At 38.1% G+C, this 15,934-nt stretch overlaps 1 long non-coding RNA gene across 1 annotated transcript; it reads left to right on the forward strand.

The window, feature by feature from the left end:
- Positions 1–5,785: 5,785 nt before the first annotated feature.
- On the forward strand, positions 5,786–6,491 carry LOC122058695. The gene is made up of 2 exons (XR_006133877.1): positions 5,786–6,134; positions 6,238–6,491. It is a non-coding gene; the product is annotated as an uncharacterized LOC122058695 (long non-coding RNA).
- Positions 6,492–15,934: the final 9,443 nt, after the last annotated feature.

Consider the following 15,934-nt stretch of genomic DNA (forward strand, 5'->3'; position numbering starts at 1 on the left):
CTTTGTTCACAAGGTTTTTTTTTTTTGGCAGGGTTTTTTGAGGTTCTTTTTGGGGATTTTGAGGAGGATTTAATCGGTTTGGACTATAGGGCATCTGTTTCTGAGACTGGGTGGAACTAAGGAACAATAGTTGCTACTCTTTCGTTGTTGCCGGTGAGCGTTTAACAATGGGGAGGAAGATGAATATGAAAAGAGAAATGAGGAAGAGGGAGAGAAAGGCGTGAGCATAGTAATGGGTCACTTATAGTTGCAGACGAGGTTCGTACAATGGGGAAAAAGAAGATAGAAGCGAGGAGAAGAAATGAGTTAGAGTGACTGAGATGTGTTAGGAAATCCAAATTTTTTCATGGACATTTGACTGACATTCCTCTTCCCAAAATTACCGTATCTGATTGAGTTCTATATTGTTGTCAGTCTCTATGTATTTTAGTATTACAATAAAAATTTAAATCTGACAGTTTATATCAATTTTCAGTTAATTCAATCAGCATGGCTTATTAGTATTCCTAATTCTATTCTAACTTGCTACCATATTTGCCTTTTTCCTATAAAATAATTAGATCTTTTGGTGGAAAATAGTCTTGGTAAAGGGATCTGTTGGATTAAATGGTTGCAGTTATATAGGAGCAATTAGAAGGTTTAGGGTTTAGAGATTTGAATATTTTAATACTGGCCTTGCTTGGTAATGCTGGAGACTATTAGTGAGGATGCTCTTTGGGTTAGGCTCCTCAAAGGAAAATATTATCCAAATTTCCTTTTATGAGCCGTTTCTTAGATCTAATTGGTCTTGTGGCGGAGTCGTCTTTTAATGGACTTGGACTTACTGGTTAGGGGCTTGAGAAGAAAAATTGGGGATGGGACATCTAATTGTCTTGAAGGATAGGTGGCCACCATCATTCTCAGCGGGCATATTATTAGTCTTAGCCAGCATTGTAGCATCTTTAAAGTGCAATACTTAATTTCTAAGTCTTCTAAGAATTGGAATTTGTCTCTGATTCAATCTTGCTTCTTTGCAACTAAGACTAAGGCATGGTATAGATTCCATTATCAGTTTCCTTGAAGATGCATTGTTGGTCTTGGGCCTTCTCTTGATTTGGAGCTTTCACTATTAGGTCTGCAAACTATTGCTTTGACTTCTATTACCCTCGTTTCCCTTTCCCAATACCCTTTTTGGGGGGTGTCTTTGGAAACTAAGATTAATGCCCAAATGTGTGGAGATTTTGCATTAACTTTATTATTATTATTAAGCAGCTTTTGGTCAAGCGTAAATTTGCCACCCCTCAGCAACCTATCCATTGTGATCTTTGTGTAGAGTGGTCTATTTGTACACGCATTATTCAAATGCTCATCTGCATCTAATGTTTGAGTAGTATCTCCTTTACATTTTGATACCTAAGATTTTAACGGTGATAACTTTAAAAATTGGCTCAATTTATTATTTGTCAAATATAAATATGTTCCTAATTTGCTACATTTTCATATCATTTGGCTTTCTAATTTGTGACATCGTGCAACAATACCATTTTTAATCACATTGACCTTGATTAATTTGCATAGGATTGTAGCTTTGGGAGGAAATCCTTGTTTTGTGCCTCATGTTGGCCGCTTTGTTTGGACCAAATGGAGCATGGAAAGCCTTATTTGGAGGGTGCAATTGTGAAGCCATTATTATGGCCAGTTTGATTTTGTTTCTAGAAACTGTTTTTTTTTTTTTTTTCCTATGCTTAGAAACAAAGAAACACTCCAAAAACCATTTAATTTTTCTGTTTCATTTCACTTGTTTTTTGAAATAGAAATAGAAATTTATGCCTATTTCTGGGTCTAGAATAGGAAAGGAGAAACAAAATAGACTTATTTTTCTGTTTCTAGAAACAAGATGGAGGGACAAAAATTGTGAAAAACTCAATACTTCACTTGACCTACCTCAACCCCAACCCCAACCGGTAGTTAAAACGTCTCAATATCCAAAAGCGGTAACTCCAACCTAGTTGTGGGAAGCTCGCAATTCCAGACTGCCTTCATCCTTCTGAAGCTCATCTCCACAAAGCATATCTGCAACTCCAACGTCGTGCCTTCCTCGTGAGCTGCATACCTACAACTTCGTACCTTCACTCATGAGCTGCATACCTACAACGTCATGCCTTTACTCGTGTCTTGGATCCGACTACACTATTGAAAATGTTGTGGGAAACAAAAAAATCAAATACCTTTTTACAATGCCAAAAATAGTTTCTTAGGATAGGGAAAAAAAAAAGTTTCTAGACACAGAAACAACAAAAACAAAATCAAACAAGCCCTAAGTTCCATTGCGTTCTTTTGTTGCCACTCTTTACAAAGCTAAATTCAATATTTGAAGGTAAAGCTATGAGGGATGGAATTCTACTCGCCAAATTTCTGGGCCTTTCATCATCGGTTATCTTCAGTGATTGTAAATCTGAATTTTTGCTTATGGTTCATCTTCCATTGTCGACTGGGCTACTAAGTCCATTGAAGAAGACATTTTGGTGTTAGATGCCTCTTTTGTGGTTGTAAAATATAGGTTATTTCCCACACCCCTAATAGGGAGGCTCATTTCTTAGCTATGGCCTATGGGGTATGTATTTTTGATTTGTCTCTTGTTTGATGGCTTTATCTATAGAAACGCAACCCTAAAAGCGATGTAGAAGATAATGGAAAAATACAAGAACAAACAATCTACATAGGTTTACGAGGTTCAGTAAGATTGCTTATGCCCTCGGTGACATGACATTATGATTCACTATCAATGGAGAATAGGTTTACAATGCTCGTCCTCATACCTCTCAATATCTTGCATTATAGAGAAAGAAAACTTCGCTACAAATATATAGCGAAAAAAACCCTAATACCAAAAAGTAAAAAACTGGCCTCAAATAAAAAATTCGAGCAAGACCGTCATTCTATTCTGTTGGGGCGCCTGCACTAGCACTTCCTGAATTAAGCTGCAATGGAATACAAGACATTGTACACCAACATTCATCCACCTCTTTTTTTGCAAATTTATCTTTTTTTGCGAGGAACATTTTGCTTAATTAATTTTTTGGTTTTGGATTACCAAAAAAAAAAAAAGAGAGTATTTGCTGATTTTTCTCTCAAATAGTGTGTTAAGAACTAACAACACAACAGAACAATGATTTGCAAAAAGGATCACATAACACAAAAAACATAGATTTACATAGTTCACCCAAGATGGGCTACGTCCACAGCCGAGCGATAACCAGATCTTTCACTATTTCTATGAAGAAATTACAAAATTCTCACTCACTCTCTCTTTCACACACACACACACCCACACACCCACACACACACACACACACACACACACACCTCTTCTTACAAGATAACTCCCTATATATAGTATCTTGTGCATTATTTTTAGAAACCTTAATCATTGAAAGTACAAACTTACCCCCAATAAACGGTTCCCTCCGCCTACACCTCTTAGGCAGAGGGCTACTTGCCCTTTGCAACCCCCGCATCTCACTCACCGACAAGTAAAACTATTGTTATTGGGGAAAAATCACCAATAATTCCTAGGTTAGATTGAAATCAAGTTTCAGCAGAACACATACCATTTAACTACCATAATACCGTGAAGTTTCCATCTTTAATGCTTTGGTGTTTGTGTCTTTTTTTTTTTTTAATAATGTTTTCAGTGCAAATGATACTTTGGACCAACATTTTTCTTTATTTTTTTCTTTGAATGATTTTTCAAGATAAAATAAACAAAAAAATATATATATTTTAGAAGATTTTTTTTTTTGACTTTTTTTTTTTAAATGAAAACAAATGAGCCTACAGGAAATTGCTTGGGGGATGCAGGTGATGATTATGTCCCTCGCACAAAATAAACCCCACCACCATTGCCCTCTTCCACACCTGCTGCCATGGCCCTCTATCAATAATACTGGAGAATCTTTATCCTGCCCGGCACTGCAATTAGTACAAAGGAAATCGCCAACTCTTCCTTGCCATCCTCATCCCCTAACTTCTTACATTTCTTATATCAGCTCCACAATGTGCCCCACTCCTCCACCTTTTTTTTAGGATGAAACCCACTCCTCCACTTTAAAGTGCAAGTAAGATGCATGGAAAAGTTCAGTTTCACTTTGAGATTAACACAAATGTGTTGGATTTTTTAACACAATACAGGAAGTATTGGATAATTCTTTTAGTGAGAAGGCTGCAGCTATTATTAATATTAGGAAAAAAGAAACTTAAAAGATAACATGGTCTCTACACTCAAATACAGTGGGGGATGAAATAGAAGTCCCACCTCTCATGAAAGACATAAAATCCTATTCCTATTGATGCTTCTATTGGTGCTATCATTGGTCCACAGGCTGGTGTAGGAGTCACGCTGCCTTTTAGGGTACTCTCCCTATTATAATTATTTCAAGGAGAGGAATTCCACCAGTATAACGTAAGAATGCCCAGCTGTGACCAAGTGTGGAAATACCCAACGCTGTGATGGGAATAGTTGGGTCTTTTCACACCCAACTATGTTGGAGCATTTCCTACACCAAACTTGTAGGGTTTTTTTTCTCTATTATTTTTCTTAATAAGAAGATTATATATAGCCTAATGTCTCATGAACCATAATTTCATGGAGTCAAGGATTAGAATGTGCTGCAGCCTACTAACAAAGCTAAAGAGCCAGGGTTTTGGAATAGAATAATTGATGATGGATATAACAGTCATCTCAATTTCCTATTTTTTTGGATAAATAGGCCCAACGAGAGTTGTACTTTTGACAACTGAACTACCCCTTGGGTAACAATGATCTCTGACTCGTGCACATGGGAAGGGAAATGTCTGTTTTGCTGTTCCTTTAAACAAAAGGAACGTCGTCCTATTTGATAACCCTAAGCTTTTATGAGTGCCTTCAAAGGACAAAATCATAAGGGTTCTGTTTTGGAATGTGATATTGGATTTTTTTTTTAGAAAAATCATGAAATTGAGTTAGAGTGTGGAATTAAATGTGGATGACTGTCGGCTGTTGGTGTTTTATTTGAAATATTAGATTTAGCAATGATTACATATCCAATGTTGTGGCTTCTGCTCGCATTGGTTGGTCTCTGAATTTTGCACACAGTATAGATCTCATCACTAAATCATTTAAGTTGATTTTAATATATATATATATATATATCATACTATTATATAAAATAAAATTATATAAAAGCATATACTTATGCTTCGTGACTAATATTTTCATTGACTATTTTATCCTTCATATTTATTTAAATTCCTTATTTTTTTTTTCTTATCATTTTGTCATTACTTTTTAGTTCTCCCAAATTATTGGTATCCGTTCTATTTTTTATCTAAATTTTTCTTATTTCTATTTAATTTTTAAAATTTAATAAATCTTTACCCACCAATAATAGAATCAAAGAGAAGGTTGGGAAAAGAGAATTTAGGAGCTTGAGTTGGTGGAGAATTTCTTCCCTTTCCTTCTCTATTTCAAACTCTCCCCTTGTCTCTATATTCTCCTCTTTCTTCCCTTAATATGGTAATAGAATTTATTGACTTTTAAAAAGTAACAAATCATTTCCTCTCTTTGTAAAATTTCATTTATATAATAATATCATTATATATATACACCACAAAATCGTAAAATCTTATAACTAAATGTTAGTTTTCTTATCTTTGTCTCTCTCCCAATTTCCTTTTCCTTCTCTCTCACATTCCACTCTTTTGTAAAATATTTTTTATTTAATAAAATCATTCTATATTTAATTTCCTTTAAGTTAGTCCTACCATATATGCATCTCTTTCTCCCGGGAATTTCTTTCTCTTACTCTCTCTCTCTCTCTCTCTCTCTTGTCCCGCTAACGACAACCCTCTAACTTCTTCCCAGCTGCTCCGGTGTGAATCCGATCGCAGAATAAGGTCGACTCTACTCGCAGGTGAGTGTTCAAGAATCAAGACCGCCTCTGGTGTGAGATGCTTGCAAGGAACTCCTGTGAACAGCTACCTCGCTCTCTCCAGCGATGGATTTTTATTTGTTTTTCCCTGCAAATTTCCTCCAAGAGGGAAATCATTCCATTGCAACTCTCAGAGGGAAATCAAGTCGGTGCTATTGAAGCTCGATTGGAACTCACCATTGTTGGGTTAAAACCTCTCTCTCTCTCCCTGGATATTTCTTTGTTATGTCTTTTTACCTTTCCTTTACTTGTTACTATCTCCGACATAGAAATCTCCATTGATTTGCAGGTACGCTTTTGTGGGTTTGCCATAGTTGGGAAACATCCACCAATGATTAATAAGCTGTTTATGTTGTATAAACATGTATAGGGCGAGATTTAGATTCAGTTTAGTTCGAGTCAATCAGTCTCTCATTCCAATATTCAATCATAATAGACTTTGTTCGGTAGGAACTCATATTTTGTCTGAGAAGAAATTGTATTAATGTGAACCTCAGAGCTCGTATTCTTCAAGTAATAAGACAGTGATCACTGTGGATTGGTTAAAGTATGCGGTCGTGCTTCTCTTAGAATAATCTTAAATGACTAGCTGTCAATCTATGAAGACTTTTCTGAAAAAGTAATTGGGCTACCAACACTAGCAACTATAATTCATTCATTATTCTTGTTTGCTATATGATGAACTCTCAGAAAATAGAATATTGTGGTAGCTTTGGCTTTACAATGTTACCAAATCTAGGTTTTTTGCTACGTTACATAGTTACATTTTACATTGGAACTGATCTCAATCTTAGTGATCAGAGTGTAAAGTGAATTGGAAGTCTGCCACAACTTAAAAATTCAATCATGTGTGTGTGTGTGTGTTTGTGTGTGTGTGTGTGTTTTACCGTCCATGATTATTTGGATATTTTTTGGGGAAGAAAAAAAATTTGAATGTGTTTTTATTATTTATTATTTTTTAAAGAATGAATAAGACATTATTTTTGCTGAGGAATTCATATTTAAACCTAAGAGTATAATTTGTAATTAAAGCAAATCAATTTAAATACAATCAAGATCAATATTTTCTTTCTGGAAGCTACGTATAATTGTAGGAGCCCCATAAAGTTTCTGGTACTAAGATCCAAATCGCAAAATCAACAAGCCACCAGCTTTATCTTAGAAGTGATTTGTTGATCAACAATTTCAATACTTATCGTGCATACTTGTGAGTTCATTATAGTCTGATGATCCCAGTGCTACCCTATATGTTCTCTCTTGAGAAAAGAAAAATTAATGCAGGGAAAATATCTCAAAAATGAGCATACTTATCTAATCTGTATCTAATCCATGAAAATGTTTATGTAGCTATAATGGCATACTTGTGAACTCTCTTGAAGCCAGGGGTGTTTTCTTGTGATAATTATATTGTTTTACTACCTACTCTTATAGTTTACGTCTGGTAATTGTTGACAATATTATTGCCTTTATTTTGTTTCAATATCATCATCTTCATCTTCATTATGGTTACGAATGATTTAAATCTCAGGATGTAGATCAATTTTCAAACTCCGCCAATCCCAAGTTGACTTGGCTGTCTCGGCCAATCATGGCCGAGTTTGGGATAAACAGATGGTACCTGGTAAGCCAATATTTGTGGGGGTTCAAGTATCATAACTTGGGATTAGGCTCCACTTGCTCTCTCTCTCTCTCTCTCTCTCTCTCTCTCTCTCTCTCTCTCTCTCTCTCTCTCTCTCTCTCTCTCTCTCTCTCTCTCCCTAGAATAGCATTTAACTATTGATTTATAAAAATAAATAAATAAATTGTAATTGTCTATCATTATTTGAAATTTTAAAATAATACATTTAATAATCATCTTAAATTACTAATTGCTTCAATGGATATCATATATGATTGAAATATATTTAGTTTCATGTAGACATTTTGTTCTCTCTCTCTCTCTCTCTCTCTCTCTCTCTCTCTCAAACACACACACAGCCACACGTGCATTTGCACGTGTCAGTTTACTAGTGTATATATATATATATATTATTATTTTTTTTATGAAAGAAAACATTACTAATTAACAACATAGAAAATTGAATACTTGATAATACTATATCTAATATGTGAAACATAGCTGGGCAACTAGTTACTTCTTTATTATGGAAATTTATAGACTCCGATAGTTTCCGGATTTGATAAAAGGTAGCAAATTTTGCAGTGGCCATGCTGCTTTAGTAGGCTGTGGAATGAGGTTAGATAACTTTCTTGCTGAGAACCACACTTCCTTTATTTTCCATCCTCTGTCCTTTGCCATCTTCAATCCCGTCAGGATTCCTTCCGCTTCAACTTCTTTTGCCAGAGTAACTATAGTAGAATTCCTGTGGATAATCCTAAACTTATCCTTGAAGAGAACTCCATATGCTGATGCCCATCCTGAAGCTAATGTCAGAATATTAGTTGCACCAGCACATACCAAAACTGGATATGTAAAAAAAGGTGTATAAAAACCTGGTTTCATGTTGGTTGGCCCATCTGTATTTGATAAGATAGTTTCATTTAGACGCATGGGATAGAAATTGAGATTAGCAATTAATCCTAGCATTAATATTATTCAAAATTATAAAAAGGGTTAGAGTTGGCATCAGATATTACTACCTCATTCTTGTGCTTCCAAATGAAAAATAAAGTGATGGCAAAAATATTAAAAAACCTGACCATATCAGTTCGAGAAATCATTATGTGTTGAAAGAAGTAATTAACCACCTGCATAGAAGAAGTTGATTTTAATATTGATCCATATCTTAATGTATGTATTAATAGAATGCTTTGAAATTTAGGGGGAGAGTTCTCCATCCGGAGGTAGCCCTTGCACCAACACAGGGGTTCAAGGGGTCCCACGTGGAAAAATCAATAGGAGAGGGATCTATGCCTTTCATTGGGTGTGGGGTGGTCATTTTGCCCTATCCCCAGTCTGGGCGCATGGGCCATACTCCCTCACATAAAATATTTTCCCTGAAATTTATTTGGTAGATTAAAAATACTTTAGTTTGAAGAACATTGATTTAAGGTAAGGGTGTTAAATGGTTTGGTTTTTGTGTAAACGTCTCGGTTCAATTTGGTGCATGATTTTTAGGTAAAACAAAAATCGAAACGTTTAATAAATGGTTTGGTTTCGATTTTAAAAGGTTTTATAATGTTTTTTTTTTTTTTTACTTTTAATTTATGCAGGTTCTGACTCTTTTAATTTTTTTTGTTGAAAAATATATAAATTTAACAATAAATTGAAATGTTTACGGTTATAATGTTTTCTTTTAATAATTTTGTGATTATAAATAGTGTCAAAACCAAGTCATTTACACTGAAATGTGAAACCTTTTAATAAATGGCTCAGTTTTTGTTTCAAAATTGAGACCATTTAGAGGATTGTTTGTGTAACAATGAATCTTTGAGAAAAGAGAATGTTGGTTTAGTCAATCTTGGGATTGGAGACCAATTGTTGACTGGACATTACATTTTGGGAAATGAACGCTCAATGGTCATGAGGCCTATGCCCACACACGGAGGTTAGTGAAATGACGCCCCCACCCTCTATGAAACCCAAAAAATCCACACTTTGTTTATGCCCATGTATGCCCCTTCATTGTCCTTTGTGTTGGCGCAGAGGTTGCTTGACCAAGGAGCATTATTTTCCCCATAATCCAATCCAAAATGGAGATTGTTGGGGTTTGGTGTGTCTTGTATTCTTCAATAGTTCACATATTTATTACTGAGCTTGTATTTGTAATTGGGTTAGGTTTTCGGCCAATTATATATACGAGGAAGAATTGTAATTGTGTAGAGATTATGGTTTTTGGTTTCTTATATCTTTGTGGAAAAAACCCTAATCATAAGCAAAGGGGAGATCACTACAGTAGGTGGAGAGTGGTGTAGAGAGTTTTTCAGGTTTAGTGAGAAATCTTTGGTTCTCTCAGATCGATCGAAGCATTCATACCTAATTATGTTAATTTCTGGTGTTGTATGTGATTGTTTTCTTGGTTTCTTCCTCGTGATTGCATCCCCAACTTGAATGTCTATAAGAGATGTTGTCACATAAAGTCCCATGATTTCGGCCTACACATTACACAAAAAAAGTTGAAACTATGCTTGCTATGTTCACAAAAGGAATTGGCAAAAGTAAGGACTGCTGGGATCAAATTTCTTGGAGTGCTTAATGCATGCAGCCATTCTAGATTGATTAATGAAGCCTTGGAATACTTTGAGCCAATGAATATGGGTTATGGTGTAGAAATGGGCAGCGACCACTACTCTTGCTTACCGGATGTGTTCTTAGTCGGAGGTTGATGTTATATGAGTTTCTAACTTCATAAAGGAAGGCCACTGTGAAAGATTGGGGAGCTATACCTGGGGTGTACTGGACGTATAGGGAGGTGGAAGTTGCAAAGATTGCCTGAAGAAATTTGTTAGAGATAGAGTCTAACCATCCTGCATATTATGTAGGGGTAATTACTATCACTTCCATACACTTAGCCTATATTTATTAAAACCCCCCTACCTTCAATTTTTTTTCCTGATACTCCCCTACACTTAACTTTTACCTTTTCTTCTCCCCTGATCTTTCTAAATACCTAAACAACCACCCTTTTGACCTGGTAACCGTTTCTCAAAGTCCCTCTTCCCCACCCCACTTTCCTCCCTCCCCATTCCCTCACCGCCCCCTTAGTCAAGCTTGACGTTAACAACGAGATCCACCAACTCCACCTGCTCCCAGTCGTTGAGGGATGTGGGTAGGGAGATGAAATTGGGGACACCATTGTTCTTGTGGATGGGAAGGAACTCAAAGTTCACCGTAGTGGGGAGGAGATTGAATTGGTTTTTGTATTCCCATCCTAGGAAAGAAACTTCAAGTTTTACAACTACTGCGGCAAGAAATCATCTTAGACCTTCTATACAACCTACACAGAAGAACAAATAGAAGAGATTGAGCGTCGGGAAATTCCGATGGAGGACTCTTTGATGCCTAAGTTAGATCTCACTGCAAACAGTAATTCCAAGTAGAACGAAAAATTTTTAATCCCTTTGAAGGGGGGCTTACTTGGGTTTTTATAGTTAGAGCAAGGCATCATGGAGAGTCCCAACTTGGTAAGCGACCTAGAACTGGTAGGAGTCCATGCACGGTAGGAGTCCAAGCGTACTAATAGTTTGAGTTAAATTTGGAGGGTGTATAATATCCCAATCAGTGGCGGAGTCCCCTTCTTTTAAGAGACGATTATAAATCCTTTTAGGTGATCTTTCCTGTTTACCTAAAAGGAGGATCTGTTATTTGCTTGGAGGTTATGTATTTGATTGAGAGTGGACCTCCCTGTGGTGATTGGGTTTCTTTCTTTTTCTAGTGTTCTCCGAGCTCCAATGAGTAGCTTGGTCGCTTGGTTTCCGACCCACATATGTGGACTTGGCAGTAGCCAGCCCTCGAGCTGGTCCTAGTTCATTTCCTTAATCCCTAAGGCTGGTTTAGCAGTTCGGCCATGGCCTTTCTCTCCCAGACTCAATTCCACATGTTAAGCTAGTGTCGACGAGTACATTTTTAGCATAACAGAATGTCCCCCACTCCTGCAAAACCACAAGGGTTTGAAAGGGTAGTATACCACTTTGTACAAGGTATGAGTCGAGCAGGTAAGTGGCTCACTCCTAGTTCTTGTTGTGACTTTCTGCTCAGCTAGTGTAGCTTGCCAAGCATTCTGAGCTATCAATGCAAGTTGTTTAGCATTAGGGCTATAGTACCAATTCCTTCGTGCCAACGAGACCTTATCTAAGGATGGTTGCCCTTCCATTAAGCAGATGAACCAGTGCCATGTTGGAGGGAGAACAACTACCATCCATCCATTGATTTTAAATTTTTTCTGAGCATCTTAGTCATTAATGCCTTACGGATTTTCTAGGCAAGTGCTAAGGTGGCAACAACTTTTTGTTGATTGAGAGGAGTGTTATCGACAGGTAGATGAACGGGGAGACTCCATGTGATCAATCACATCATCGGTGGAGGGATGAGAAGTCAAACCATATCACCTGCTCAGTTTGAATCCCATGCCTTCTCATCAGAGAGGTCGCGTCATGGGTGCCATTTAATACCCTCACTTCCCTTTGGATGTATAACCCTTTCCCTTGCTCCATCTTTTTCTTCTTCTTCATCATTATCTTCCCCGAGAGCTTCCGCAACTGACAATCTATTATCTGCAAGTCTTTCTGTGACCTGCTATCAATGGTTTTTTTGCTTACTCTAGTTTGTGACTACCCTAGATACTGTGTGTGAGGGTAACAGTCGGGAGATTCAACATTCTCTTTCCCTTTGGAGGTTGGGGTTTCTAAGAGGAATATTGATAATGGTCCAATATCAGGGATTGGAAAAATAAGATTTAGATTTGCCACTTAGGTTTAGAGAAAGAGATCTCAAGATCCTCGCTAGCTGCCTTAATCAACTCCTTAGCTGTGCAAACGAAACAAGTATATACCATTGCGTTCCTGACTGATTTGGCCCTGGCACCCTAAGAATGGTGAGTATGGTGGGGGGCTGGTAGGCTAATTTGTATCCCCAGTGGGTCATTTCTTACTTGCCTACCTCCTTTCTTTGTCATCTATCTGTGACTCCTCTTGCCGACTGCTCGACTCTCTGGACTCCTTTTTGATTGGTTGGTCATTCTCTCAACCCTTGATGTATTCAGTGAGATGCTCAACTTTGATTAGGTCTTTAATCTCCCTCTTCAACTGATAACATTCATCGTTATGGTGACCAATATCTTTGTGGAATTAGCAACACCTATTAGAGTCATATTCCTTAGGTTTCAACTACATAGGCCTCGACCATCGGAGGATCCTTTTGTCTTTGATTTCTTTCAGGATGTTGATCGAGTTTGATTTAGTGGATGGTTTTCTTGGCTGATTGTCTGGATTTTAGTAGATGTCATCATCCTTGGTGTACGCAGTCCTTTTATTGTCCTTGTCCTGGCTAGGCACAATAATCCGTTTATGCGTTGCAATGTTCTCATCGATGGCTGAGTACTTCTGGCACCACAACAACAACTCGGTCATATCTACTGGTACCTTCTTTGACAAGGATTTGATGTGCTTTTCATGGCTCACCCCATGGTCAAGGGAATTGTAGGCTACATCGTCTTCGAGATCCTTAATCTCCTGAGTAGATTCAGTGAATCTATTAATATAGTATCAAAGTGACTCATCGCGGCTTTGCTTTACGGTGAAAAGGCTTGTGCTTGTCTTGTCTTGTCTTATGTAATACTATTTTGGAACCGGATATGAAGGCCTTTTCTAGCTTATCATAATTTTTTATAAACATGGGTTTCAAGGCCAAAAACTAAGTTAGGGCAATTCTGTTCAAAGAGGCTAGGAATGCCCAGCATAGTGCTATGATTGAGTTTCCCTGAACAGACATCATAAAACTATAATGGTGCAAGAGGTCCACTAAGTCGGTCATTTCATCGTACACGATAAAGAAATGAATTTTGAACTTCTTTAAAAGGGAGGCATTCATTAGCTCATCAATCATAGAGTTATGCATCAGCACCGTTGGTATCTCGGTGGTCGACTTCTTTAGGCTGTTGATCTTCTCATCCAACTCATTGATGCAACCGCCAAAACTGCTTTCTCTATTAGGATGCACAACTTCAGTTCCTTCCTTTCATCTCTCGTCTCTATCTATCTTCCGGTCCCTTGCGTAGATGATCATCCTCCTCCTCCTCCCTTGGACTCCGAGCAAGGGTTCGGGGTGAGCTATGCCTCGACAGGCTCATCCTTCAGGTCAGCTCTTCTCAATGGTTCGACTCTCCTTATGCGGCTTCGTCATAGTGGAATAGATCCTTTGCCTAACCCACAAGGAGCAATATTTCTATAACTAAGGCTTCTCTTGTTGAGACACATAATGGTGGTGTATGCCTACTAGGAGTCCCTTGCCGTCGACAGTAAATGGGTCTCGTCGTCAATGCACATTGGCAGAACCCGTATGATTACCCTCATCTCTATGTTGATTGACAAGTGATAGGTCGTGCTAGTGTGTATTCGCAAAACCTGTATGACCACCCACATCCCAAGTGGGTCATCACGGGAGGTGGAACCTCAAGGAGCGTTGATCCGAACTTACAAAGTAGACTTCTAAACAATGAGCACCTCCAGCACTTGAAGTTGTAATTCTTGCAATTGTGAGCTAGTGGTAGGTGCACTAGGGTCTAGCTGCTCGAGCGATGGAGGAGGAGGAAGGATGTTCACTAGTTGGTTCTTACCTGGTCAAACTTTGGGGTGACTTCCTGCCCAGCCCCAGGAAGGAGTGGTGGTGGTGGCAGACCACTTAAACGCAGACTCTTTTTTTTTTTTTTAATTACCAGATAGTGACTTTTCTAATAACATTTCCCATGGACAATGTCAATCTGTTGCAGCAAGAAATCATCCTGGGCCTTCTGTACAACCTGTATAGAAGAACAAACTAAAGAGAGTGAGCGTTAGGCTGTTCTGGTGGGGGAACCTCCAATGCTTAAATCAGATATCTATACAAGCAATAATTCCAAAAGAATGGAAAAGTTTTGATCCCTTTGAAGGGAGCTTTCCTCGGTATTCATAGTTGGAGCGACGCATAATGGAGAGTCCCAACTTGGTTGGTAATCGTCCAAGAGCTGGTAGGAGTCCATGCATAGTAGGAATCTAAGCATAGTAAGATATTGAGTTATATTTGGAGTGTATAATATCTTGATAGGTGGGAGATTCCCCTTCCTTTCAGGCACGATTAGGAGTCTTTTTAGCTGATTAAATAGGAAAGATTTGTTCCTTACTTGGAGGTTACGTATTTGGTTCGGAGTGGATCTCCTTGTGGCAATTGGGTTTTTTATCTAGGATTCTCTAAGTGCCCATTAGTAGCTTAGTTGTTGACCCACGGATGTGGTCTTGGCAGTAGCTAGTCCTTGAGCTATTCATTTCCTTAATCCCTAAGGCTAGTTCAGCGGTTTGGCTCTAGCCTGCTTGACCCAAAATTAGTTCCACATGTCAAGCTAATATTTGTGAGTACATTTTGAGCATAACAACGGCCATCTGGAAAACTTGAATAAAATCCATGAGAAGTGATTGTGTGTCATGCAACATAAAAACTTTCGCTGCCCAACAGAAAAACCTCATATTTTTTTGCATTACATATCTAAAATTATCTTCAAGCTTGGCTATGATTTACACGATATTGCTCTCCTATACCAAGATGCCCCATTATAAGAAAGATGACGATGAGAAGCTCTCCCCTATCACAAGTCTCTCTGAACATGGTAATATCATTTGCATTCACTTGCCGCATAGCAAAACATCTCCAATCACACAAGGCTTATGATCTCCCATCTCTTTTCTACTTTAGGTTCCTGCTTTAGCAATGATTTTGCAACATTGGATGCATCTAATAATACAGATTTATTTCTATATATCACCTTTCACTTGTGTTATCACACCCCCTTCTCACAGAACCGGGCCAGTGACTGGGTTAACATCGGTTAACCCAAACCTGCTAGGATCATCAGATACTGTATTCCACCACAGCATACACACAACTAATATAAGCTCATCAGATCAGCGGAAGACTAAGTTTTACCTGTGAATAATCCCATAGTACTTGATACCCGAATTGTAATACAATAATTATATACATGTGGGCCCGAAGGCATAATAATTACACAATAAAAGTACAATTCATATATCAAGTATGTAAAGGAAATCATCAAAATAATCAAAGTACACAGCTCGGCTCGGCAACAAGGCTAGAGTTCAGCTCGGCATCAAAGGTTGAGCCCAGCTCGGCATCACATAGTAGAGCTCAGCTCGGCCTCAGAAGTGGAGCTCAGCACGGCCTCAAAGGTGGAGCTCAGCTCGGCCTCAGAACTGCTGTCCCGTAGCACAACTCTCGCACGAGCAGTCAGTCTGTGCTCTAACTCCTTAGGGGTCCACCAGTCCTCTTCAGAAAACTC

Source organism: Macadamia integrifolia, chromosome 13, assembly GCF_013358625.1.
Source record: "Macadamia integrifolia cultivar HAES 741 chromosome 13, SCU_Mint_v3, whole genome shotgun sequence".
In the NCBI taxonomy this organism is placed as follows: Eukaryota; Viridiplantae; Streptophyta; class Magnoliopsida; order Proteales; family Proteaceae; genus Macadamia; species Macadamia integrifolia.